This window comes from Hemibagrus wyckioides, unplaced genomic scaffold (genome assembly GCF_019097595.1).
Source record: "Hemibagrus wyckioides isolate EC202008001 unplaced genomic scaffold, SWU_Hwy_1.0 Contig4, whole genome shotgun sequence".
Lineage (NCBI taxonomy): Eukaryota > Metazoa > Chordata > Actinopteri > Siluriformes > Bagridae > Hemibagrus > Hemibagrus wyckioides.
In genome coordinates this window covers 242,368-269,469 of record NW_026690802.1, presented here as the reverse complement: position 1 = coordinate 269,469, position 27,102 = coordinate 242,368, and the positions used below count along the sequence as shown (strand labels likewise).

General features: G+C 42.6%; 5 non-coding genes across 5 annotated transcripts; 3 read left to right on the top strand and 2 right to left on the bottom strand.

Moving 5' to 3' along the window:
* Positions 1-14,702: 14,702 nt before the first annotated feature.
* Positions 14,703-14,774, bottom strand: trnag-ucc (transfer RNA glycine (anticodon UCC)). Its single transcript has one exon. It is a non-coding gene; the product is annotated as a tRNA-Gly (tRNA).
* Positions 14,775-14,895: 121 nt separating this feature from the next.
* trnav-cac (transfer RNA valine (anticodon CAC)) lies at positions 14,896-14,968 on the top strand. The gene has a single exon. It is a non-coding gene; the product is annotated as a tRNA-Val (tRNA).
* Positions 14,969-15,223: 255 nt separating this feature from the next.
* Positions 15,224-15,296, top strand: trnav-aac (transfer RNA valine (anticodon AAC)). The gene has a single exon. It is a non-coding gene; the product is annotated as a tRNA-Val (tRNA).
* Positions 15,297-15,963: 667 nt separating this feature from the next.
* On the bottom strand, positions 15,964-16,035 carry trnag-ucc (transfer RNA glycine (anticodon UCC)). The gene has a single exon. It is a non-coding gene; the product is annotated as a tRNA-Gly (tRNA).
* Positions 16,036-16,156: 121 nt separating this feature from the next.
* Positions 16,157-16,229, top strand: trnav-aac (transfer RNA valine (anticodon AAC)). The gene has a single exon. It is a non-coding gene; the product is annotated as a tRNA-Val (tRNA).
* Positions 16,230-27,102: the final 10,873 nt, after the last annotated feature.

Genomic DNA, 27,102 nt, shown 5'->3' with positions numbered 1-27,102 from the left:
CAGCAGTTGTCATTAAGATGCATAAATGAGTAACATTCAATCATTCAGTAGTCATTATAAGACTTCTCCAGTGATCCTGGCACATTTGACACTCGGCATACGGATAGATTCATATAAGAAGCTGATTACGCTTTTTCATCAGTAGTATTTCAAAACACACGTAAATGATAATAGTGTTGCATGCATAAACATTAGTGACTTAAAACACAATATAATACGACACGCCAACATAACACATCCCACATCCTTTCATGATGTCCCCTGTTGTTCTTCTGCCCATGTGACTTTGCGCCACGTAGAGGGGCCATTGGGGGGCTAAGGAGAGGTTACTAGCACATCACTTAGCCCCCGCCCGATGATTGGAACGGCAAGGATCTCAGCAGCTCCATCATTCATCTAGGAACATTGGTCCACAATACATCTTCTCCTAACTTGACTGTAATGACCTCTACCCTCTTTCTAAGAGGAACGCCTATCCATATTCCGAACCTTCTCTTCCTCCTGTACGCTAGATTAAGTAACCATTCTACACTATAATGTGCATGTTCTACCACAATAGGTAACTGCGCTGTCTGCCTCGGAGTGTGTGCGAATGTTTGTATCTCTGTGATGTATATCCTGTCTGCGTAAATCTCCCTCACCGATGTACGTCTGTCTATAAAAGGGTACTCTAGTAATCCTACATTTGGCTCCCACTCCCCCAAATCATTTTTCAACAACCTACCCCATAAATACCTCCATATATGCCTCCAATCCCCCTCCATTATGCAATCATCTTTATTAAGTCCAATTCATCACTGCCATTGCTGGGTTTAGACGGAGACTCAATCTCATGTGTCATCTGAACATATTGGCCAAACAATGTGTGCGTCATCTGTGTAATCATGGAACGCAGTAGTGGAACTACACAACACAACAGAACTGCAAGTATCACCAAAACCACACCCACAACTGTTCCTATCCTAAGCATGACGGCTCTCCAATTTGAGGAGAACAACCATGCCAGCCAATCATTTGTTGGTTTATATGTGTTTTCTACGTGCTCATCTCTAAGATCTTTCATCTGCCTCAATATTTTACTCAGGTTACCCTCTGGACCAGTGTGCATTGGAATGTAAGTACAACATTGGTCTCCAAACATGGTACACACTCCTTCTTCCGGGGCTCTCATGGTGTCCAGGATAAGCCTGTTCTGTAAGGCCATGGTAGATGTTGCATGTAGTTGTTCTTGAATCAAATCCAATGCTTGTATTGTGTAGTTCATGAACCTTTGTTGATTGTACCAAATGTAGTTAATCCATCTCACGTTTTTACCAATCTGTGCCCATGGCAAGAAAAAGGTCAGTGCTCCTGCTCCTGGTCGACCAATGGCAGCATGTTCATCAGGGACTCCCACCGGAACCCCTCTCCAATCCACATAAACCCCACTGCTCCTGTCAAATCGTCCCAGGTCGCGCTTAATTCGTCGACCTGATGCATTAATCTCCTTTTCTTGCAGCACAGTTAGTTTTCCTGTCAGCACCACTGTTGCACAGCATCCTCCCCATCCGGGTGGCAGGGTCTGCCTAGCAAACACTATATCCACAATACCAGAATACATCAGCCAGCAGCCTAGTCCCATTAGATAGGTCAGGCTGGTTCAGATCAATATAGTCCTTTTTCCACTGTCTCCACACGTTAATCTTCAATCCTTTTGTATCTGCCGTCATGTCACAGTCTTTAGAAATGTTGCCGACGAACACCTGTGATCCGTTTGAACATACACAGAATGGGTATCTCTGTCCCTGACGCTCACTCACTCTGATGGGCGGATGTCCCTCAGTCCCGATCTCCTCATACTCACAGGTGCTATTCAACTTCTTCAACCTGGTTGGGCCGTAAGCACATGAGATAGAATGCATAAGACAAACGAATGGGCATAGGTGGCGTAGGTTGTGCTTGGTGCTGTTACAACCTTCTGGTCCTCTCGTTGGAAAAACCCTGGGAGCTCGCGATGTCCTGTCATGGCACACTATGCACGAGGTGTTTCCTGCTTCGTGTGCTGTGTAACTTAGCCATTGGTAAAACAAGTTGTTTGTCCACAACTCCTGATCTAATCTACTCATAAGGCTCATTGACTGTGCAGTGTCTCTGCGTACTCTGGGCAGTGTTGTTGGTGATTGCTCAATATAATATATTCCCCTAGTTTCATCATTCATTTGTTCATCATCACCAAAGACTCGCATAAGTGTGTATGTCCATAGTCCTATACACAGCAGTGCTATTATTACAAGTACCAATAAGCCCCAGTCCGTTCTGTTGATTCGATCACCGTTTCCCTCCTCTTCATTTATTTCTTGCTCATAGTTCCTCTCTCTCCCTTCTCTTTCAGTGTTCTCACCGTGCACGGGCTCTAGTTCTATAGGCAGGTCCTGTATCTCCCACATTGTGTTGTGAAGGCCCTTCCCTTGGGTCTTCTTCTTCTTGTTCTGCTGGACTCTCCCACGGTTGATACTCCTGGCTCTGCGGGTGGGGCGCTTGTACCGAAGGGGGTTGTGAGGCGGGAACAGCTGGATCACGCCTTCGCGTCTCGAATTCCCTTATCAGTGGATCCTGCTCCTGCGCTCTTTCACGTCTCGCTCCAGCCCCTGGATCTGGTGCTCTGCAACAGTGATTTAGATGAAACCAAGCAGTCTTACCTTCGACCTTTACGGCTGTTGGAGTAGCTAAGACAACTTTTAGTGGTACAACTCGTCTGGGCTCATTCCATTTTCTCTTGAAGACCTTGACATACACCCAGTCTCCTGGTTTCACAGTCCTCAGCTCCTCGTCAATTTCGCTCGTCCTTCCCTCCGTAGCACCTTTCACCTGTTGGAATATAGCTCGGTGTATTTCAGTCAAGTGCTTCACATAATTGCCAAGCTCACTTTCAAGCTGCTTCCAGCGAAGGGCCCTTATAGGGCCCTCGTAGATAAGGCACAGGCATAGGTCGTCCTGTAAGCATTTCATGCGGGGTTAGATGCGTCATTCGGTTAGTTTGCATTCTCATGCTCATCAGTGCTAATGGCAAAGCTTGCACCCAATTCATTTTTCCAGCTTCACAAATTTTTGCCAGCTTCGCTTTTAATGTTCCATTGGCCCTTTCCACCATTCCCTGCGACTGTGGGTGATAGACACAGCCCAATCTGTGTCGTATTCTTAAATACTGGAACACTCTTCGAATCACATTGTTCACAAAGTGAGTACCGCTGTCTGAGCTGATCTTATCAGGAATACCAAACCTTGGAATCACCTCACGACACAAAAATTTAGCCACTGAATCTGCATCTGCTTTAGCTGTTGGGTGCGCCTCCACCCATCTACTAAACCTATCCTCCACCACCAAAACATACCTTTTCTTCTCCTTCACCTCAGCCATATCCATGAAGTCAATGATCAGATGCCTGAATGGTCCGTCTGGCTCTGGTATGTGACCTATTGGGGCAGTGAAACTTTTCCTGTTGTTGTATTCTGCGCATATTTCACAATGTGCTAACCTGTGATCAACCATCTGAGCTAAATACGGAGACCACCATGCTCTTTGAATCTGCTTGATCACTTCCCCCTTGCGCAATGGCTCAAGCCATGCGCATCATTAATCAACGATGTGAGAACTGAGAGAGGAGCCACAAAATGTCCCTGAGGACCCCGCCATACGCTTGTCCGTGCATTCTTAACCGCCCCTTTTTATCCACTTAGATATCTCATACACTGAGGCCGAGTTTTGCGCTGCGGCTAAGGAGGTTAAGTCCGTTTCTGGGTAGTCATCGCCTTCAGAGTCGGTCACAAGCATAATGTTGGTATGTCCTAAAGCTGCTGATTTTGCTGCCTCATCTGCTGTAGTGTTTCCACTGGTAACAAAAGAGCCATCTGTTTTATGCGCTAAACATTTGACGATGGCTAGTTTAGCTGGCAGAGTAATAGCATGTAACAAATCAGTTATGCCCATACCATGCGCCACAGGAGAGCCATCTGCTCTCAATAACCGTCTCTGGGCCCATGTAGGGCCGAAGTAATGACACACACCATAAGCATACTGGAGAATCCGTGAAAATAGTACAAGATTTCCCTGCAGCTAGCTTACAAGCTGCGGCGAGCGCTTTAACTCAGCCAATTGTGCGGAACATGGTTGAGAAACAGCCATAGACTGAACAGTAACAAAGCTAGTCAAATCATTACTGGGCGCTACTATGGCGTAACCCGCCAAGTTCCCGTCTAGGCCTCTAAAGCACGAGCCGTCAACAAAAAGGTTACATCCGAATGTGGCAAAGGTTGATTTTCAAGGTCTTGACGCGCTTTAGAGTATGTGGCTGAAACTTGCTGACAATCGTGCGGTTCACCATCCAATGGGGTCATCATTCTATCGGCTGGATTAACTGTCTGGCATCTTTGAATAGTCAATTCTGGTGAAGAGAGAATTACGTCAGAACCCGCCTTCCGCGCATGAGTTATCACAAATGTCGGACTGGTAAGCAGGGCGGTAACGCATGTGTAGTGTACAATATAGTAGGATGGCCCATTGTAATGGTTGACGCCTTTGATACGCAAAGGCTGCTGCTGCTAATCCACGATAACATGGCGGCATACCACTCTCAATGTTGTCTAGCCTGCAGCTAAAGTAAGCAACAGGCTGCTTGCCTGGTCCCTGTTGCTGAGTTAACACGGCATTAGCGAAGCCTCGCTTTCTCTGATACATACAGGAAGAATGGCTTACCGTAATCAGGACTCGCTAGCGCTGGTGCTGTACAAAGATCCTCCTTCAGCATTTCGAAAGCTGCAACGGCCTCCGTCGTCCAAACCAATGCAGCTTTCTTTTGATCAGCTGCTTTTATCAACGCACGTAGTGGAGCTACCTTCAATGCAAAATCTACTATCCACTGTCTGCTATAACCCACCATACCCAAGAAAGACAACATCTGCCCAACCATTTGGCGGTTTCGGGGCTTTACGGACCGCCTCTAGATGCGTAGGCGACAGCTTACGACTAGTGCCATGCAAAACTCTTCCTAGATACTCTACTTCCTGTTTGCAGAACTGTAACTTTTCCTTGCTCACCTTGTGTCCGCTTTTCTGCTAAGAGTCTCAATACTTTTAGGGAGTCTGCCTGGCACTGTTCTTTAGTTGGGGCTACAAATCAAGATGTCATCAACATATGTCAGGAGAAGACTATCAATATCCAATGAAGCTAGATCCCTAGCCACAATTCGATTGAAAATTGATGGGCTTTCACAATAGCCCTGGGGCAATCTCGTGTATGTGTACTGTTGGCCGTTATACGTGAACGCAAACAAATGTTGTGAATCTGGATGCAGTGGAATACTGAAAAATGCTGAACACAAATCAATAACCGTGTACCATTTAGTATTGCCTGGGATGTTGGAGAGTAACGTATGTGGATCTGGGACTATGGGCGCTTCTGCCTCAACTATATGGTTAATAGCACGTAAATCATGCACAAGTCGCCACTTATCTGAGTTTGGTTTTCTAACTGGGAATATTGGAGTGTTGCAGCGGCTATGTGTTGGTATTAAAACCCCTGCCTCCAATAACCCCTCGAGTGTAGGCCCTATCCCTGCCTGAGCTTGTGGTGTTAGTGGATATTGTTTCTGATACGGGTACCTGACATTAGGTTTAAGTTTTATCAAAACCTGTCCTGCTGACTTTATGAGTCCTACGTCTGTAGAGTGCTGAGTCCAGAGCACACTTGGGATGGTGGCTAACAGCCCTTCAGTTTCTGTATCCGATTGTTTATCTGGTGCAATGTCTTTGTCGTCTGAAAGTGGTAACTGATAGATAGGCGACATTTTCTTTTCTATCAAGGTTTATGTGGCTCTTAAAGTGTCTGTGCCTTTTTGAGAAATGCGCATAAATTTTCCATCCGGTGAGGTGTGCATGTACTGATTGATGGTTGGCTTCCATTCCAGCACCTGGCTAGTTTCTTTGAGCATTGGTCCCAGGTCTTTCGATTCATATCCCCCTGCTACCATCAGTGTGATGTGTGGTATTGAGTTTGTAATCTGGTACCAGCTCTTTAAGTTATTGGGTAACTGAACTGCCGCTGCCACTCCTTGAGGGCCCACGAAGATGTCTGTTGTCACCACATCAAACAGTTTTCCTTCCAACATGTCTGACCATAGTGTTGCATATTCTTCATTGGTGCTGTCAGGGTCAAAACACATAGTACAGTGCAACGGGCTCTTAGGTTCAGTGTAATCCGGCCGCATAGCCTGTATCCATGGCTTCCACTGTAAATAGCTGGCCTGCAACTCTGATAATGAGGGATTGTCGTTCTGTAGCCAATACACTGTGCTACACTCTGTGTCTGCCTGCGTCCCAGCCATGAGATATTGTTCTGCTGTGGTTCTGTCTGGGAATGTTACCCAGAGGCCTGTAGGGCTGCACTGAATTCTAGCCTTAAATTTACACAAAAGATCTCGTCCCAATAAATTGACTGGTGTGGAGGGTGAATACAAAAGTGGTGCCACAATGGTGGTGTCTTCTAATGTTAGTATCTGAGGCTCTGTGAAATGTAAGATCTGTGAGATCCCTGAGAAGCCTGTTGTTTTGATGGTCTTCCGAGCTAGAGGGAGATTCGAGCCTTCGCGCCCTATACATGAATATGTGGCACCCATTTCGATCATGAATGGAAAAGGGCGCTCATTATTGAGTGTTACCATGACAGTTGGTTCCTGTTGCGGATGCAGTGTAGTGGCATACTGCATATTCTCCCCCTCTGGCTTCTCAGGGCCGTTTCAACTCCAATTTGGTGCGGGCCCCAGTCCCGGGCCTATCTGGGGCTGATACATATGTGGGCAGTCTCTTCTCATGTGTCCAGTCCCTCCGCAGCCCCAGCACTCTAGTGGTTGTTGAGGCTGTTGGTACTGAGGATTGGGGGGTGCCTGCGCATAACTCAGTCCTTGGGGCCCTACAGGGCTCTGCGGCGCATATCCCTGCGGTGGTGATCCAAATCGTTCCCACGGCTGCCTTCTCCCTTGCCACCGACCTCTCATTGGGCGTCCTCTAAATCTTCCTTGTGCACCGCCAATGTGGACATTAATGGGTTGAGTCATTGGGTACACCTGGCTATTTTGTGGATGCTGTGAATTTGGTGCTGCCACCTGCGGTTGTGGCATCATTTGCGGTTGCTGCGGTGTTTGTCCTTGTTGCGGCAGCATTTGGTTATTCTGTACTGGTTCTTGGCCTGCTGGGATAACCACTGCGGCTTGTATTTTTCCTGCTTTTTCTCTCTCCTTTTCGTTCTGTCTAGCTCTTGTCAACTCGCCAAGCTGTGTTTTATATAGCTGTGTCAGTAGGGCCTCTGAGGCTGTTTTCTCGTCCTTTTGTTTCTTTCTGTATTGTTCCACATAATGTATCACATGTGCTTTGTAGGTATCCCAAGGCATGGAGTTTAGACCGACCACCTCATCCAACGAGATTTGGACTGGTTCTGGTAGACATTTCTTCAGCATTAATTTAAACAGTCCTTTACTTGTGTCTGTCTCGTCCCATGTTCCACCTGTCTCTTCCTTCCATTTATTCTGATAATCATGAATGAATTTTACTACATTTTCTTCTTCCTTCAGAATCATGTGTTCCAGTTGTCCTGGGTCCATTTTCGTGGGGTAGGTTTTCCTTATTTCATTCCACAACCTATTTCTCCATGTCCCCAGTGCTATAGCATCCCAGCCTGGTAGATCCATTGCTCCTTTTAGTCCAGCTTCATCCAGTATTTCAGCTGTCTTTGCTTTCCCTATTGTTTGGGCTAATATGGCTTTCACATCTCCTATCGACAAGGTATGTCCTGCTGTCTTTTCTTCAAACTTTGTAATCCACCTCTGCCCTCCATTACACATCTCCGGTAGCTGTGAGCTTAATCCTACCATATCCATAAATGTCCATGGAACATATTGCACATCTCTTCCTTTTGTCACCAGGGGATTCATTCGAACCTCTTCCTCGTCATCAAACCCATATCTCTGTGGTGCTTTTAATGACTTCTTGTCCCTTAAGGTTCTTGGTCGCGTGCGCTCCCGTTCCAGCTGCTCCTCCAACGCTGTAACTGAATTTTGTAAGCGCTCTTCTAAATCTTCCAGCTGCTGCGCGAGATTAGGAACACTATCCCTCACCTTCTGCTCTCTGGTGTCCCTCTGTCTCTTTATTGCATCTTCCCTTGGCTCTATGTACAGCACTCCTCTAACCTGTCTCTCTGGATCTTCTCGCCAGTATTCAGCACATGGTTGTTTTTCCTGTGGCCCTGTTGTCTTTTCTGTTCGGGATTGATTATACGCACCCTGTTCCTCACTCATTGGTTCATCTCTTTCCCATTCTTCCGGGAGCGTGGGGGGCGCTGTAGGCCCACTCGCACACGTTGAGATATATCTCTCGGCACTGTCCCCCACTGGTGTTGAGTGTGTGAACTCTTTTCCCTTTTGCAAATACTCTTCACTCTCTTTCTTTGCTCTTTGCAGTATCTCCTCTGCCTCCCCTTCTTCCTCATTTTCACTGTGATTTCCCCCTGTTTCTTTGCTCCTTCTAATTTTTCCTGTAATTGGGTTTTCAACTGATATCTCCACGTCTTCCCATCCTGTCCAGTGGGCATAGCAGTCCGTTAAGGTTGGATACACTCCCACTTGTTCCCTGCCCACCATTGGCTCGTTGTAGTTAGGTGGTGGACAGTAGATTGGCGGTGGTCTTTCTATTTCTTTCTCCTCTCTACTCCGCTCTTCTTCCTTCTTTATCGCTCGCTTCACCGCTTCTTCCACTTCTCTGACCTTCTTTCCTTCTCTCATGAACCATTCCAGAATCTCTAATCGCCTATACTTCTTTCCTCTGGATTTATCATCATCTTTGCTTGGCTTCCAGTGTCTCAGCATTTCTCTCACTTCTGAGCAGGCCTTTTCATCAAATGTTCCTTCCACCGGCCACTGCCATGTCCCCTGAGTCCTGTCATGCCATTTTCTCATACACTTCCTGACATACTTCTCGTCAGGTTTGTGTTGCGCTATTATAATGTCAACTGGTGTAGGCTGTCTTCTCCCTTCACTCATGATGCACCCCTGTTGTGCCCTGTATGCGCTACTTCTCTCTCCTGGATTCCTGTTGCCTTCTGACCACGTCAGTGCGACGCTGATTCGTTTCACTGTCAAGCTCGGCCTTACTGGATTCTTTCTTATCTTCTCACCGAGCGCATTGATCTTATCAATCAGCACTGACATTGCAAAACCTCTTTCCCAATGTACAAGTCGCGGTTCTACTGTCACAGTTGCTGTCAATCCCGAACAATAGTTGTACTGGCCTGGTCTGGGCTGGAATAACTCTGCCAGGGGTTCGTCGTCCTCTTTATATGGGTCACTGATGAAATCAAATATTGGGATGGCTACACTGCTGGGCTCAGGAGCGTCAACTAGTGCTCTCAATATAGGACTCAACAACTTGGGGCGCCAAATCTTCCTCAAGGCTTCGTACCAGTCTAAGTCAGGGAACGTTCTTTGTAAGGTGTACAGTCCGTCAAACTTTGTCAGGGCCCACAATTTATCTCTAATCAAATCTTCTGGCTGCCAGTGCTCTACTCCTTCTCTATCTTTATATGTCCGCTCATCCCAAAAGTGTGTGCGTATTCCCCTTGTTTCTATCTCCAAGTCTTGGTGAAAGGCCATACAGCTGAAGAAAACAGTAGTGCGCATGCAGTATATGGTGTCAATATAATAGCTCAATACTTCAATAAGGGTAATGTTGTATTATCTGGGTCAAACTTTTTACAATTCACTGAGTGGCCCAATAGAATGCAGACCCAAGTTTTAGGTGGATTTTTCCTGAGTATTCTCTTCTGCTGATTGCACAATATCCCTCCCTCGCTAAGCCTGCTTTCAGCCACTTTTGATTTCGTCCCAGGTCCACAAACCGTGTCTCTAGCCGTTGAACTCCTCAGCCTATTCATATGTACAACTCTTTTCCCTCACTTATTCTGTATGAAATTCCTCCTTCTAGGGGGATGTCTCTGCTCTTACTCACTCTTTCTTGGCACAATGCCCCCGCACACACACACACACCTCTCCACCACTCCAGAAAGCACTCAATCTTTTTCCACACACACACACACACACCCTTGCTCTTTTTAATTCCTCATCATCACCTGAGGGTCTACTGTTAAACTTCCTGCAATGAAACACTTCCACAACGTACGATCCTGCCCCAACTTCCACATGCTAATCCAAACTTCCGTGTATTGAGGACCTCTTGGGGTCATAGGCCACATTAAATTGACCCTAACCATGAGTTTCCCAGCTTCCTTTCTCAACAACTCTACTGCTGCCTCCGCGAACTCCCTTTCAAACCTATTTGGAAACCTATAGCCAATTCGCTTGAATGGTAGTGGACTGCTAAGACTTAGCTCTAATCCGCGAGTTTTTGCTCTTTCTGTGATGATATTGGGAACTTCCTCACTTAGTTCCTCCAGAACGGTAAAGTAAGCACTCACACGGTGTCGTCCCGTGTAGGCGGATACAAACACTTCCACCATTCAGGATCAATAGTGTCCTTCGATGTGCTACATCTTCACATGCACCCCATGGATGTCAAACCACACTTTCACGTCAGTAGAGGGTGGAACAATTATACGAGCGACAGATACACGTATTCATCCAATTCAATGAGTGCACAACAAATTGAGATGAAACATCAGCTCACACTTGGCACTAGGTCCTCACTTACGGTATGTGGACGCCCGCTTCACTATAAGATTTATTCTAAAGGCTATTCTGGTCCACACCATCACTACCCTTACTTTCCCTTCACTTCTCACGTAATGCACCTCTAAAACATATATATCAAACCTTAGTATGATTACATCCATGCACGGTGATTCCTTTACTCTCACAAAGACTTCTGCCTTATTTTCCCACTCTGTTGCAGTTCCTTTTCAACTTCAGCCCTATCATCCCCACCTGTTTCATATATCACAGTCCATATCAATGTGCGTGCATGTACACACTGGTTTTCCTATACTCTCACAGTAATAGTGTTAGTAGACAAAAGGTTAATACAGTGCTATTTACAGTGCGCACATCCAATCACCATTTATTTTCCTCATGCACTCACACTCACACAGCCCCTCGCACTCAACACACCCACACAATGCATTCAATACAATCAGGACAGACAACAGACAAAGGCCGACAGCAGGCCTGTCCTTATTTCTTAATCTTTTCTTTATTTTCTACCACCTGGATCCAGGACTTTTCTATTCAGCGCTTTTTCTCTTTATATTCTCTTTATCTCTTATTTCTCTTACACCTAGATCCGGGATTTTTCACTATATTTCTCTTTTCTTCTCTTATTTTCCTTTCACTACCACCCGGATCCAGGAATTTTACTCTTCTCTTTTATCACCTGCTACTTGACACTTATTTTTCTTTTTCCAGTGACGGTGTTCACATTCACAGAACTTACTATTCTGCTACTAAACGCCCCGTTTGCGTAAAAATAAGGTCTTTTTCACAGGAATTTCTCTCATACCACCTGGAACCCAAAAGGACTTTCGATCATACAGGCCTTTACACATTCATACATTTGACATCATCTAGTCTTTTCAATACAAAACATGCAATTTATCATGTCACTCTATGCGGTTTTAACTTACACTCACTCTGCCTCTCTGCCTCAACAGGTTGGAGCAGAGCTGATCCGACCCTGGGCCGAGCGCCTCCGCCTCCCCAGACCACACACAACTAATGCAGAAATTCGGTTAAACAGGCTTCTGCCTTACCTCTGTCCTAGTTGGATCCCGTGTCTGGTCCGTGGGCGGCGGCCGCAGCCTCAGGTCCCAGGTCTGGGGCTCTGCTGTTCTCTCGTTTTCTTTGAAATCACGTCGGGGTCACCAAAACAATGTGGAACAAAAAATTCTACTGTACTCACTACTAAAATCTGACTCCAGCTCCACACTGACCCGACAGCTCAGTCTAAGTGAGACTCATAGTTAGTAAGGCCTCAAAACTAAATAAGCCAATCAAGCAGACTAGATGAATGCAGATAAGAGATTTTATTTTGTAATCAGCGCTGACACAAGAATTGAGATGCTCACGCATGAACGTCCCAAAAACCTCTCTTCGGGGAACTCCAACTACAGCCTTTATATACATTTCCCTTATCTTCCCAATGCAATGCGTCACTGGTTCTTTGCCTAGACAATCCCACCCATCTTTCTTTTTTAGACTTTTTAGACTCTTTTTTACACCATTATCTTTGAACTTACAACTTTTCAAATACCATTATAATTAAAACTTCCCTACATCATTATATTAAAAATTGGGTGTTTCCGCCCCCACCAGTGGGATTGTCTTCGGCCTCACTCTTGCCAACACCTCATTCTTCTTCAGGAGACAGCATGGGTAAGTTCTCAGTCCTTCAGGGGCCAACACCCTTCTTTTATTACACTCTACACTTCACGGCTTTTCTGATTTATCCACTGTCTTCTACGTATGTACTCTAGATATTTCGCCTGGTACCACCATTGCCATCCAGCACGCGCTGCGTTTACTTCATGATGAGATCACTGCCGCTCCAGGTACCAGTGGAGCGAAGATTGACCATAATAATCTAGGGTGCATCTCTGCCATTGATTGGTCCAAGTTTGGAAAGCCTGGTACCGCAGAGAAGGCCTGCCAGACTGACATCATTCATACAACTATTTGTTCTTCAAAGCCCTTGCAGCCTGTGTGCAAGGCCCATGACAGGCCAACATGCCGTGTTAAACCTTATATTGTTCTTAAGCTCAAACGACCTAACGAGTAAACCTTACCTGAGAACTCACTCCTGCTGTCCCCCGATTATTTCACACTACATCAAACACACACCGCATACATATATCCTCATTTACAAAATTATCTCCCACACTACTCAGGCAGTGAGGGCTTAACAGACATACATGAGACAGCGAAGGTTAAAATTCACAGTGTATTTATTTGGTGCACATAGGGAAAAAAAGAATCTTTGAGTACAAAATTCAGTGAAAATAGAAAAAGGAGCAAAATAGGGAAAACATGGTTACACAGCCTTGGTTGATGGCTGAAAGGGGCTGAAAGGGGTCCAGGTACGGTGGAGCAGTGACGAGTGCAATGGCTTAGGGATGTCTTCTTCGGTCTCCAACAGCTTTGCCATGCTTCACTCGCTCCACACCGCAGCCATGTGCTCCTCTGCTATCCAAAACATTGATGGTGCTGAACCAGCACAGCCTGTTCAGGTTTTTTATCAAGAAGAAAAACCTTAAAACATGTATCTTCAATTCAGTAAAACTTTCAATATAACAGAACTGTCAAAATTTTTGTACAGTGCAGCTGGATTTCCTGTCACTGTGGGTTAGGGTTAGAGCAGAGTAGCATAGTGCAGAGTCTGATACAGTTGCAGAGTAGATGAACAAATCCCCCTTTTTTCTCCATGGACTTTAATGTTGAATCAGAAAAAAACACTTTAGTCTAAAGTGAACAGTTGTTTTATATGTCTGAAATTAGTTTAGCTCCTGAGATTAACAATGGCAAGGGTTAAATATTTGTGCAGTATGAATGATAGAAGAACAGGCAGAGCCTATATTACAGAAGGTGCTCTTGTACTTGTCAGACCATAAGATAACCAAGTTCGCCATCTTGTGTTCATCAAGAAACATATCTTTCTTTTCCTCTATTTATGCTATTTATATTCTTGAGTCTACAAAACTTTCCCTAGGTTCTACCTAGCTTAAACCTTGCCATTTTAAAAAACATGTCCCCACCAAGAGATGTCAGAGTGACCATTTTAGCAATTATAAAGGAAACCCAGCAAATCTGTACACTCTATAGATTACACTGAACACCTGCTTAGATACAGAACTGCTCTGAACAGCAGCTGGTCAGCGTATTTCTCTAATATCAATAATGCCAGCTGTAATAATTGATTTATTTTGAAGATGAGAGCCCGAGCTGCTTCTGTATATTTTCACGTTCGCCTAACACGCGAAAGGCCCCCGGTTCGAAACCGGGCAGAAACAACCCAAGGCTTTTGAGCTTTGCTTCAGTATGTGTCCACGCATCCTAATCGGCACCCTGAAGGTGACTGGAGCAGTTTCTCCACAATGTGATGCCTAGTTTGAAATGCGCTTTAGTGCATAGAAAATGAACAAGTGTATACTTCAAATCAAGCAGCGGTTAGGGGCTTTTGCTGCAGGCTGCAAGCCATCACTTACACCGCAATTGGAAATCGGAAAGAGCTCTCACCAAAGAACTCTGGCCAAAGCCTGTCAAATGCAACTGGTGGACTTTGCCGTTCCGTTTTGACTTTCGAGACCGGGCAGAAACAAGCCTTGAGCTTTGCTCCAGTAAGAGCCCACTTGTCCTAATCAGGACCCTGAAGGTGACTAGAGCAGTTTCTCCACTATGTGGTGCCTAGCTTCAAATGGGCTTTAGTGCATGAACAAGTGTTTGCTTGTTCGAGTCGAGCAACAAGTAAGGCTGTTTTTTTTTGGCCTCAGGCAGCAAGCAACCACTTAGAACACAAGTGGAAATCACTTGTGGAAAGACCTCTCACAAGCAGAGAAGCCTTCGTCACACTCTTGCCAAAGCCTGCTAAACACAGCTGGCGGACTTTCCTGTTCCGTTTGCCTTTTCAAGGGCGGCCCTCGTACATTTGCCACGCTCCAACATGCGGCTTAAATGTAGTGCGTTGGCCGGGAATCGAACCCGGGTCAACTGCTTGGAAGGCAGCTATGCTCACCACTATACCACCAACGCCTGAGGCTGCTCGCTCATTACTCGGTTGAAGGAACACTTAAGCCTTTGCGTTGATCGATTATTTATTTATTTACTTACTTTGCGGTTCCCCTGCCGAATGGAAACACTTTCCTTCGCTTCTGTTTCTGTAGTGTAGTGGTTATCACGTTCGCCTCACACGCGAAAGGTCCCCGGTTCGAAACCGGGCAGAAACATCTTTTGGCGGTCTGGGGCTTGTGCTTTGCGTCGAATTAGACTCGAGTTTTGCGCTCTGTAGCACCCGTGCCTTGGGAACAAGCTGAAACTGAGATCCGGCCCCACTCCCACATAGTTTCTGTAGCGTGACTGTTTTCACGTTTTCTGCTCATTTGCACTGGCGAACAAAAGTCTTGATATTGTCTTTTTTTTGTTTTCTTTTTTTGGTTTAATTGATTTATTTTGAAGATGAGAGCCCGAATAGCTTCTTTGTAGTTTCTGTAGTGTAGTGGTTATCACGTTCGCCTAACACGCGAAAGGCCCCCGGTTCGAAACCGGGCAGAAACAACCCAAGGCTTTTGAGCTTTGCTTCAGTATGCGTCCACTCATCCTAATCGGCACCCTGAAGGTGACTGGAGCAGTTTCTCCACAATGGGATGCCTAGTTTGAAATGCGCTTTAGTGCATAGAAAATGAACAAGTGTATACTTCAAATCAAGCAGCGCTTAGGGGCTTTTGCTGCAGGCCGCAAGCCATCACTTACACCGCAATTGGAAATCGGAAAGAGCTCTCACCAAAGAACTCTGGCCAAAGCCTGTCAAATGCAACTGGTGGACTTTGCCGTTCCGTTTTGACTTTCGAGACCGGGCAGAAACAAGCCTTGAGCTTTGCTCCAGTAAGAGCCCACTTGTCCTAATCAGGACCCTGAAGGTGACTAGAGCAGTTTCTCCACTATGTGGTGCCTAGCTTCAAATGGGCTTTAGTGCATGAACAAGTGTTTGCTTGTTCGAGTCGAGCAACAAGTAAGGCTGTTTTTTTTTGGCCTCAGGCAGCAAGCAACCACTTAGAAAACAAGTGGAAATCACTTGTGGAAAGACCTCTCACAAGCAGAGAAGCCTTCGTCACACTCTTGCCAAAGCCTGCTAAACACAGCTGGCGGACTTTCCTGTTCCGTTTGCCTTTTCAAGGGCGGCCCTCGTACATTTGCCACGCTCCAACATGCTGCTTAAATGTAGTGCGTTGGCCGGGAATCGAACCCGGGTCAACTGCTTGGAAGGCAGCTATGCTCACCACTATACCACCAACGCCTGAGGCTGCTCGCTCATTACTCGGTTGAAGGAACACTTAAGCCTTTGCGTTGATCGATTATTTATTTATTTACTTACTTTGTGGTTCCCCTGCCGAATGGAAACACTTTCCTTCGCTTCTGTTTCTGTAGTGTAGTGGTTATCACATTCGCCTAACACGCGAAAGGCCCCTGGTTCGAAACCGGGCAGAAACAACCCAAGGCTTTTGAGCTTTGCTTCAGTATGCGTCCACTCATCCTAATCGGCACCCTGAAGGTGACTGGAGCAGTTTCTCCACTATGTGTGACTCGAGTTTTGCGCTCTGTAGCACCTGTGCCTTGGGAACAAGCTGAAACTGAGATCCGGCCCCACTCCCACATAGTTTCTGTAGCTTGACTGTTTTCACGTTTTCTGCTCATTTGCACTGGCGAACAAAAGTCTTGATATTGTCTTTTTTTTGTTTTCTTTTTTGGTTTAATTGATTTATTTTGAAGATGAGAGCCCGAATAGCTTCTTTGTAGTTTCTGTAGTGTAGTGGTTATTACGTTCGCCTAACACGCGAAAGGCCCCCCGGTTCATGCATGGTGTCCTATAAGAGGCTTCAATCCAAGGACCCACCCTACTCCCAGCATTCCTGGGATAGGCTCACGGTTGGAGCTTTGATTTTCAGAGGTTATTTGGTGAAATACACCATGGGATTTGCACCTCCTGGGACCTCTCGATAAACAAGCTTCCAAATGAGAACCAAGCAGCCGGCACTCCAAGTTTCCATTAGTTTTGTCCCACTCAGGCTATTCCATGTAACATTTTAACAATATAGGAAGGGCTCATCTGGGATCTCTCACACCCAAAGTGAGAATCATAACTCTAGACCAATGAGCCAGATTGCCCTGGACAGGGAACTTGTGCACTGATGCAATTTCATTGTACCCTGCAAATGTACATCTTCCTGTTCTATGGGCTCATGCTAAACTTTTCAGTTGATGACTATTGTAATAATTTCACTAACTCCATTTTGTTGGAAAGGAGACATCAACAAGCAGTGTTCTTGGGGATGTGCCCAAAGAACAGAAAGGAATGAAAGGAAGCCAATATTAAGTGGCAGGACCTTGGTTCATTTCATGCAAACAATCAACATTAACTAAATACAAATTAATTTCTTTTCAATAAGTAGCACTGGTTTCAGTAGAGATGAAAATACTTACACAAATAGTGACAATGTGCAAAGCTTCATGTACATGTACAATCTCAGTACTTTTTCCACACCTGTGATAAGGTATATTCCAGTGGTGGGCTGTGCATTTCACACCTAGGCCTTCACTGGTGTCCTTCCTGAATTAATCCACCTCTATACCATCATTATGACGCCACGGCAATAGATACTAATCAACCTTTAAATAGCAAAGTATATATTCTCTGATTATCCAATTAAAGGACGGGAAATTGCTGACGTAATTGTATGCCTGATAGATGGCCCCAGTGACACCAACTCGAAATCTGATTGGTTAATTTAACAATTCCATTGCCATTTATTTTAAGCTACGGGCGCCTGCACTATTGATTCTGAAGGCCTTAAGGCAGATTTCTTTCACCCTGGCAACACATGATGTCAGCCAGTGACTGAAATATGATTGGATAAATACTCTCATCATAAATATACACTACTGGAAGCAGCGCAACCAAGAGAAAAGCTATGAAATGTAGAGAATAGACAATTGGGAATAATTTAGTACACTTTCATGGAAAAATATATTAAATATATTAAAATGCAAGTCAGTGATTCAGATCACTGCTGTTTAGGCCAGCAGAGAAGGCCTTGCTGGCACTGACGGCCCACCACTGGTGTATTCCCTCCTTATGCCTAGTGTGTCCATGATAGATTCTGGAGCCACAGTGACTCTGATTAGGAAGATTAATGAATGAACCCATTGTGGAATTCAGTTATGTAATGATACACATGTAAATACATAATTAGTCATATTAACATGTTTGTGTTGTAGCCTGGGAATTATGCACTGTTGGCAAAATTTCCCGTCTTCTGTTTAGGTCAGTAAAACATTTTAAAACTTTATCTACTGCCATCTGTACAGAGTGTGTAAGCTCTTCTCTCTGGCAGTACAGGTCCATCACAGACATAATTAAACTGAACAAAGTGACATTTATAGAATGAGAAATGCAGCATAACTAACCAGGTTTTAGAAATCTTTAGGCAGACTGACTGCATTTACTGTCATGGACTGCTGGACAGTTCCCTGTCAGGACACCAGAGGGTGGTCTGGCAGGGTTTAATTATGTTCCCATGTGTTTTTGTTAACGTTGTATGCACCCTACCACCCCACTGCTGCACACCTGTTCCTTACTTTTCAATGACTTTATCAGTACCTACTGCTTCTGATTCAGTATCTTCTGCTCGGCCACTGATACAGTACGCATTGATCAGTATAAGTGTGTAGTATAAATACAATATTGATATTCTTCATCTGTCATGTTGACATGGTGACCTGCAACTGCAAATCTGTAACAGTCTGCCAGTTAGAGCACCTGAACTTATTTTAATGATATTTATGGCTTTTGTCTGCATTTTGATGACATTTGGAAGTCCAAGACAATGGAGGCACCAGACAAGTGCTTTTTTTAAATCAAAATACATAAGTATCATCATCATCAAGCACACTGCATAAAATTTACCTCAGGTTTGATTCCCTGACTCCCCTGTCCTCCACAAAACCTTTAAGAGAACAATGGGGAAAATGCCATTGGGATATTTTCTGCAAGGTTGACAATGTTACTTTGGGACACCTTTGAAAATATTATTCTCCTTCCCCAGATTATATTACACCTCTTAAATTAGACACTTCTGAATGTTGTGAATCCCCAAACAAGTTGTACAATATTGTGCCTCTTAGAATACATGACAAATCCTAATTTGTGTTTGTACATATACATGAATGAAAATTCATTCGAATTAATCATGGGGAAAAACTGCAGCAAAGTACAATGAATTAAATTTTAAACAGTACACACCACCAACAAGTGACACAGTGTCTCTTTATTTTATTCTCTTTCTTCAGCTGCATATGTTTCCACAAATGTCTTTTGTGTCTGTGGTTAACTGATAAGTTGCTAAAGGAAGTATCTTTGATATTAAACGTTGAACTTCAAATGAATTATTTCATAGGTTTTTGTACAGTCTCTCAGTGACTCTGTATCACTGTGCTACTACTGTAAGAGCACAGTGATAGAGTGCAGAATCTGAGATCTGCAGATGTTTGATAGTGAGTTCAGTAGAGTCTGGGGATGTTTCTGCATTGAATCGAGAGCCAGAGGGGTTGCGCTGAGCTGAACTTGCTGACTTTTCACCTTTAAGCAGTAAAAACTGTGGTGCGCTGTTAGGATATTGTCTGTACCAGTAAAGCAGAATGCTATCACTGCTTGATTCATATGAACATCTCAGAGTAACAGTGTCTGTTTCCTTCCCCACAATGTTGACATCTTTGTCCTTCGGCCAAATTTTATCAGCAGAACTGCCTGTTGTATTGAAAAATGATTAATAAAGATATAATACAAATATCGAAAAATTCTAAAAATGTTTTTTGTGTAACACCAAAAACACTGACATTAAAAATAAATGAATTAATTCTATGAATATTAGTTAATTCCATTAATGAATTGATGAACTGATGAAAATTACCTGTAACTAGAGTGAGAATCAGTGGTATGTATCTCACTATGTACAGTAAGTTGTATAGTTGATCCATTTCTGAACACAGCTCTGTGAGGATTCTGTATAATAGTGCTGTATGTGCTGAACTTTACACGTCTCTAGAAGGCCACACCCAAGAAGTGATGCTGCTGTAGTGTAGAGTCATTAATATGTCTGTGTTGTATTTTAAGATTCATCATCTATACCATACTATAAGCCTTTATCTGTTTGTGTGTTTTTTTAATTATTTGTACATTTATAAATAATTATGATAATTTCCTATGACAAAAATCATAGGAAACTGGATCCATGAGTAAACTGGATCCAATCTCTCATAAGTAAATTTGCTGTGTCTGTTCCCAAAAGGTAATTAAATTCAGTTCACTTCATTTTCATTCATATCACTTTTAACAATAGACACTGTCTCAATGCAGCTTTACAGAAATACAGAAATTCAGAATAGAAATTACAAAGTTGAAAATTAACTTTACCCCTAATGAGCAACTCTGAGGCAACAGCGGCAAGAAAAAACTCTGTGAGACGATATGAGGAAGACTCAAATGTGAACCCATCCTCATCTGGGTGATACCAGAGAGTGTGATTATGAATAAATTACCTTCTAATTGTATATTATCAAACATTAAAAGCAGCAGAGGAGATGATCAGATCCACTTGTTTAGTTTTATCATCAACTTTAGCAGACAGACGTGGTGGCATAGGGATTTACCTTTTACCCTCCTTTCTGAAAAGGTCAATGATAACTTACCTAATGAAAGCCACAGACACATGAATATAACAGTGAACATGATGAATGGTGTTAGTAAAATGACAATATTCTGAGGTCTTTCTGTACTCTATTATATTAATATTTCAGAGGTTCATGTCTCCACAAAGTGTGACATTCTCCATTCCACTCCCTGTATTCCAGAGATAGGCTCCAGGTTGGAGCTTTAATTTTCAGAGGTAATTACAGTGGGATTTGAACCTCCTTGGACCTCTGGAGAAACAAGCTTCCAAGCGAGAACCAAGCCAGCAGTGCAAGTTTCCATTAGTTTTATCCCAACCACTCTATTCCATGTAAAACCGGGGCTTGTCCGGGATTTGAATCCGGGACCTCTCGCCCCCTAAGCGAGAATCATACCCCTAGACCAACGAGCCAGGTCAGCCCCGCTACCTTGATGTGCGCCAATGAAGGTTCACTGTACTCTGTAACTGTATGACCTTCTTGCTCATATGGACTGGGGTCCGAGTAAAAGGAACTCGGTTACACAAAGTCAAGTTAACAATAAAGTGAGGCTCCTGTGGGATTCAAACCTTTTTGGAATCCAGACGCTAAGTGTGAACCAAGTAAGCAGCTCTTGCCATTGGGCCAAATATATCATTTACAGGGTTGTTACTGTAGTCTTAGATTTCTGTTCTTGGTGAACAGGAATGAAACCCGATGTGGTCTTTAGCTGTTGTAGCTCATCTACCTCAAGAATTGATTATGGGGCACTATTTCAGTAGAGCTTATTTATTTCCTGATTGTGTGATGGAAACTGTGTTTTTATTTTCCAGAGTTCTTATTCTTAGTTATACATACTTTCAGGTATCCAGTAATTCTCAAAAATATATTAAAGACCCTTCAAAGACACACATGATGAACACATTAAATCTCATTCTCAGTAAAATAAACAAACAAACAAACATAAAATAAAAATAAATCAAATCAGCTGCTTGTCCAAAGAGTTGTACAATATGCACATTTTTATTCCTAGAACAGAATCAAATTCCAGCATGTGATCTTTACACTGTCATTAAGTAAATAAACCATCAAACCTGCCACTATTGTTTATGAGAACTGCACTTAATACTGCAGAGGGAGTGAACATGTGGCTTCTTCAAACACACACCTAACTTTTCTATCTGTATTTGGATTCACTTAGAATGTTTTGTCTATTAAATTCAAATAAAGTATTCATACATGGTTATATACATACATTTCTATTGGATCAATAATCAGAATGCTGATGTTATGCATAGCTTCCAGTCTTTTCTTCTTATTGTGATTCTTTAACACTTTCATGTTTGAGGTCTCTGTAGGTTTTTGGACAGTGAAGTTGACTTTCCTGTCACTGTGGGCTGCAAGGCGCAGTAGTACAGTGCAGAGTCTGATACTGAAGCAGGCGAGATCTCCAAATCCACACGCTTCAGACTCTTATGAACTTTAGCAGACAAATGAGGATGAGGAGTATCACCTGTCTGATTCCCTCCCGATTCCGTCAACAGAACGAGGAATTCTGGTGCTGCGTTGGAATATTGTCCATACCACTGTAGATTGTTCATAGAAACAGTGTATTTATAATCACAGGAGAGTGTAACTGCTTGCTCCTCTTTACCATAGACAGCAGAAGATGTTGGAGTAATGCTGTCCTGTGTGCTCTCACCTGAAGAGGACATTTATTTCAGAATATTATCATTTTATATTATACAGTATACATACAGTACATGCTTACAATCTAAAACACTCACACATGGAAACATTTCTTTACTAGTTAAAAAACATTTAAACATGATATATGGGGATAAATAAAATATAAGCTTACCTATGAACATGGTAAAAAACAGAAACACAGAAAACCATCATGTTTTAATTTCCTCTGTTCTTCTGAAAGTTTCCTTTTTATGTTATTGTAAATGTCCGGTTTACTTCTACTGTCTTCAGTGAAGCATCTAAGCATTTCTTGTGTACAAAGCCTCAACTGTAGCTTCCCTCTGTTTTAACCAATCAGAGTGCAGGATTTGCCACATTATGTAAAATACACACACATGTTCTAAAAGAATTTAATGAGCAAAAGATTCATATATTTAGTTCCTGTATTTCCTATTTCTATGAACATAAACCTTTTCTAATCTACAAAATATATTGTTGCAATTACAAACAATTCTTATTGTGAAATTAAATTCTTCAGCAGATTTATAGTACACCCTTAAAGTCTAAACAAAACACCAGAGGTACTGTAGTGATTGATAGGATTTTAAAAAATTCCCCATAAAATTATAACAATATAAAACCCCTAAGAAGGTGGTGTTTGAGAGCATGTGCACAAATACATAAGCATCTTGTATTAAGCTCAAGATTCTGCAGTAATTCAAGTGTTTCAGTCGGACTGCACTCCACACACCATGTATCTGTGCTGAAGCTTTGTTCAGGTTTAATGTTCATGGCTACTTTAACACTCCACATGGTTCTGTTGTGTCCAGGTCCAATCAGGTTCAGTTCTAGAGTATTTTCATGTCATGTACTGCCATCTGCAGGAGCTGAATTTAAATAGACATATACATTATTTACATCAAGAACCATCAATATATTTAAAACAAAAGTATTGCTCACCACGCTGGGAATAGTTCACAGTTTCAATTCACAGATTCATTTGGAATCATTACAGCATTTCAGCATATCAGAACACAAGAATAACCCGTCTTTTTCTTTTTTATCTGTATTTCTGACATTAACCTAGACAAAAACAAGTCCTCAGATTCAGCATCCTTAAAGAGACAAATTTGCTGGTGTGCTTGTGATTATTGTCCTTTAATATGACCCAGTTTCAGCACAACATAAGCTCATGGACAGTCTTACATTTGTCTCAAGAATATTCTAATATAAAGTGGAGATCATCAATGTCCAAATGATTAAAAGTTTTCTAGAGCCTGTGGCTGCAAAACAACCGAATCCTCACCCCTCCACCACCATGACACTTGGTATGAGGTGTTTGTTGTGATAAACTCTGTTTGACCTTCACCAAACATGAAACTATGAATAATGATTAACCATCAGTCCAAAAAAATATTGTTCCTGAATTTGTTAAGATGCTGCCATGTTTTTTTGGAGAGAAAGGGCTTCTTCCTCTCACCTCCTCCATGAAAGCCATATGTGGAGGCAGGACTGAGGTGGAGCACAGGTTTGTGAATGGAAGGTGGTGCAGGGAAGAGTAAGTGCTGTTTCCACAGGTCAGGGTCATAACACTTAAGACCTGGGAAATGCAACTGTGAATGGATTTTTGCTGATCCATTTAAAATTTGGCAGACATTGTACATCCATTTAACTGAAAATACAAATGTTAATACACAATTTCCATTTTCATTTCATTTTCACTCAATCTTGATGAATTTCATTATGATCAATAAAAGGAAAGCAAATTTGACTAACACTTTCCTTATTCATCCATTTTAACTTCTTGTAACTATACAATGGAATTATGGTCTGGAGTGCTCACATTTTGTTCTGGATCTTAGTTCACATTTGGTAAAGTAACAAACATTTATACACACACAGGAATAATAAACACATGAAAGAATAAATAAATGTATGAATGGAAAAAAATTACAGGATATATAATTATAGGATATTGTTTGTACCAATAAAGCAGAATGTTATCTCTGCATCACTTATATGAACATTTCAGAGTAACAGTGTACTGAATAAACAAAAAGTAACCATGTGCCTTTATCATGAATTAACTTGAATGAATCACAGAACCAGATAGGATCTTGCGCATGCGCGGTCAATACGAAATGAACGAATCTCTCCCGAGTCATATTACGGATTCATTCAAAATGAACGAATCTTTCACGGAACCGAATCGGAGCCACAGAGGCCAGCTGTACGCCAACTGCATCCTGTTAAAACGTAAAAAACAAAAAAATCTCTGTAATTCACTTATGGTGTTCTAGATGGCTACTTAATTTACACCTTAACACGAAGCAGGATGTAAGCCTAAACATGTCCTGTTCTCCAAAAAAGATGACGTACTGTACATTTCCTCCCGCCGCCCCATCATAAGTGCTTCTTCTCATCGCAGTTTCATAATAACACATCTAACATTCTGTCACGTTCCTTACAGTAAAAACAGCTTGAGTAAAATAAAGGAAAGGTTTGTTTACCGGTTAAAAGGTTTGCATTACTCATTACGATATTTATCTTAAACGTCAGAGAGACCCTGATGTTTCTAGTGTTTTTTTGTTCTGCTGTAGGTACTTGTGCTCTGAGACTCTGGGACTCAGAGACTGAGGGAGATGTCTGTTGTTCTGTATCTGCAGGAAATTGAATCGTTTTTGGGATTTTCTGGCCCAGAAAAGATCCTAGGTGATTTGCACCCCCATACCTCAGACCAGCAGAGGAGTAATTTCTCAAAATGCCATGGTAATGCAAAATTATTAGTAGATCTACTTTCAATATAACAAAACTGTGTCAGTGTTTTTGTACAGTGCAGCTGGATTTCCTGTCACTGTGGGCCTCAGAGCACAGTAGTATAGAGCAGAGTCTGATACAGCAGCAGAGGAGATGATCAGATCCACTTGTTTATCATCAACTTTAACAGACATTCTTGATGGATTGTTGGGACTGATTGGTGTTCCTCTTTGGTGAATATACAGAAGGAACTCAGGTTTAGATTTTGAATATTGCCTGTACCAGTGGAGGTAGTTGTTTGCTGAACTTGTGCTGGGTTTGTGTGTGCAGGTCAGAGTAACATCATCACCTTCATCTACAGCTTCAGGAGTGAAACGTGGTTCTATTGAATCTGCCATGGAGTCACCTGTCATAGAGAAGAGAACATAAAGCATTTAACCTTGAAATAATCAACAGGAAATACTTAAGTCAGACCCACACTCTGCATTTTCACACTGCATCACCACACAGACTAATATTTAATATAATATAGTTAATATTTTGTAATAATAAAAAGTCAATGTTAACTCACCTAGTGAAATCCACAGATACATGAATATAACAGTGAACATGATGACTGGTCTTAGCTCAGTGAAAATAGTGGAGATCTTTCTGTAATCTAATATGTTAACACCATAAAGCTTCAAAATTGCTCCACCCCACAGCATCACATGACAGTGTCACCAATGTTGCTGTCAGATTGTTGATTCTTACTGAAACATCCTGGCTTTACATTCAGCCTCATATGGGGAACCTGTCCAGAGCACATTTAAGTAAACACATACTGAAAGCAGGAGTTCAGGTTACTGTCAGTTTGTGTGCAGTTTTACATCATCTCCAAAAACATGACAGTAGGACATTTTTCTAAGAGAAATAATGCTTTTGTATGAATGAGTGTGTGAAAGGGTAAGTATATTTGTTTGTATATGGAGCTCTCCAAAGGGTGTTTTCCTACCTCATGTGAACAAAGTTCATACCATATCAACCATGACCATGACAGAATCCCCCAAAAGGGCATGTAACTTTCTCTAAAGCGTTGGGAGAACTTCTTTCAGTATAACAAAACTGTGTCAGAGTTTTTGTACAGTGCAGCTGGATTTCCTGTCACTGTGGGCTCCAGAGCACAGTAGTATAGAGCAGAGTCTGATACAGCAGCAGAGGAGATGATCAGATCCACTTTCTTACTCGTTTTATCTTGCTCTTTGTTAAGTTTTATGGACAATCGTGGATGAGGTGGTTGAGCCTCAGTGACATATTCACTGCTTTCATCAATCAGCAGCAGAAACTCAGGTCTTGATCCAGGTTTTTGTCGATACCAGTGGAGTCTGTCAACTGATCCAGTATATGTGCAGGACAGTGAGATGTTGCTGCCTTCCATTGAAAATACATTGGTTTGACCTGGTTTAATGTTATTGTCAGCAGCCTCTGCTATAAAAACATTACAACAATATTTTGATTATTTTAATCATAAATGACACATTTCACATGAAAAATTGTGTCTTCTTATTTAGAAAAAATAATATTTTGTGTGCAGTGTATATGACTTACCAACATCAGCAAGAGTGAAAAACACCACGAAGAGGAACAACATTGTTTTCCTGAGTGTTTAGTTCAAACCTCTAGCTTTAGAAATGAATGTCAGTGTTACTATTTGATGTACATCTCCACCTCTAGCTCCACCTACTTGTATTTATGTATATTCATGATAACTGTTCTATACTGTATACTGTTTATATAAATCTGTAGAAATGTTTTTGTATTAAGGTCCTAAGCCATGGATTCACTCGTACCATTTACTCAATTTTCCTGTGATATTTTGACATTGTTAGTTACATCACTTGTTTTTGGATCTCTCTCTCTCTCTCTCCCTCTCTCTGCCTCTCTCTCTCTCTCTCTCTCTCTCTCTCATTAATAAAATGAGATGGACATTCAGTAAAGTCCTTTCTTTAGTAGGTGGTGTTTGTGACTGCACTGTGTGACACTGGTTTTGTTGGTGTGTAAACTAAACCCATCACTGGGTCACACGGTTATCACAGTGTTTTGCATAGTGCTACTTTCCATTAGTAATTTTACAGATTGTTCTATTGCCTAATTGTTCTGTGAAATTCTATCTAAGACAGTTTTACTGGATTAAATGTACTTAGCAGTGGTATTTATTGGTTTTGTGTGTAGAAAT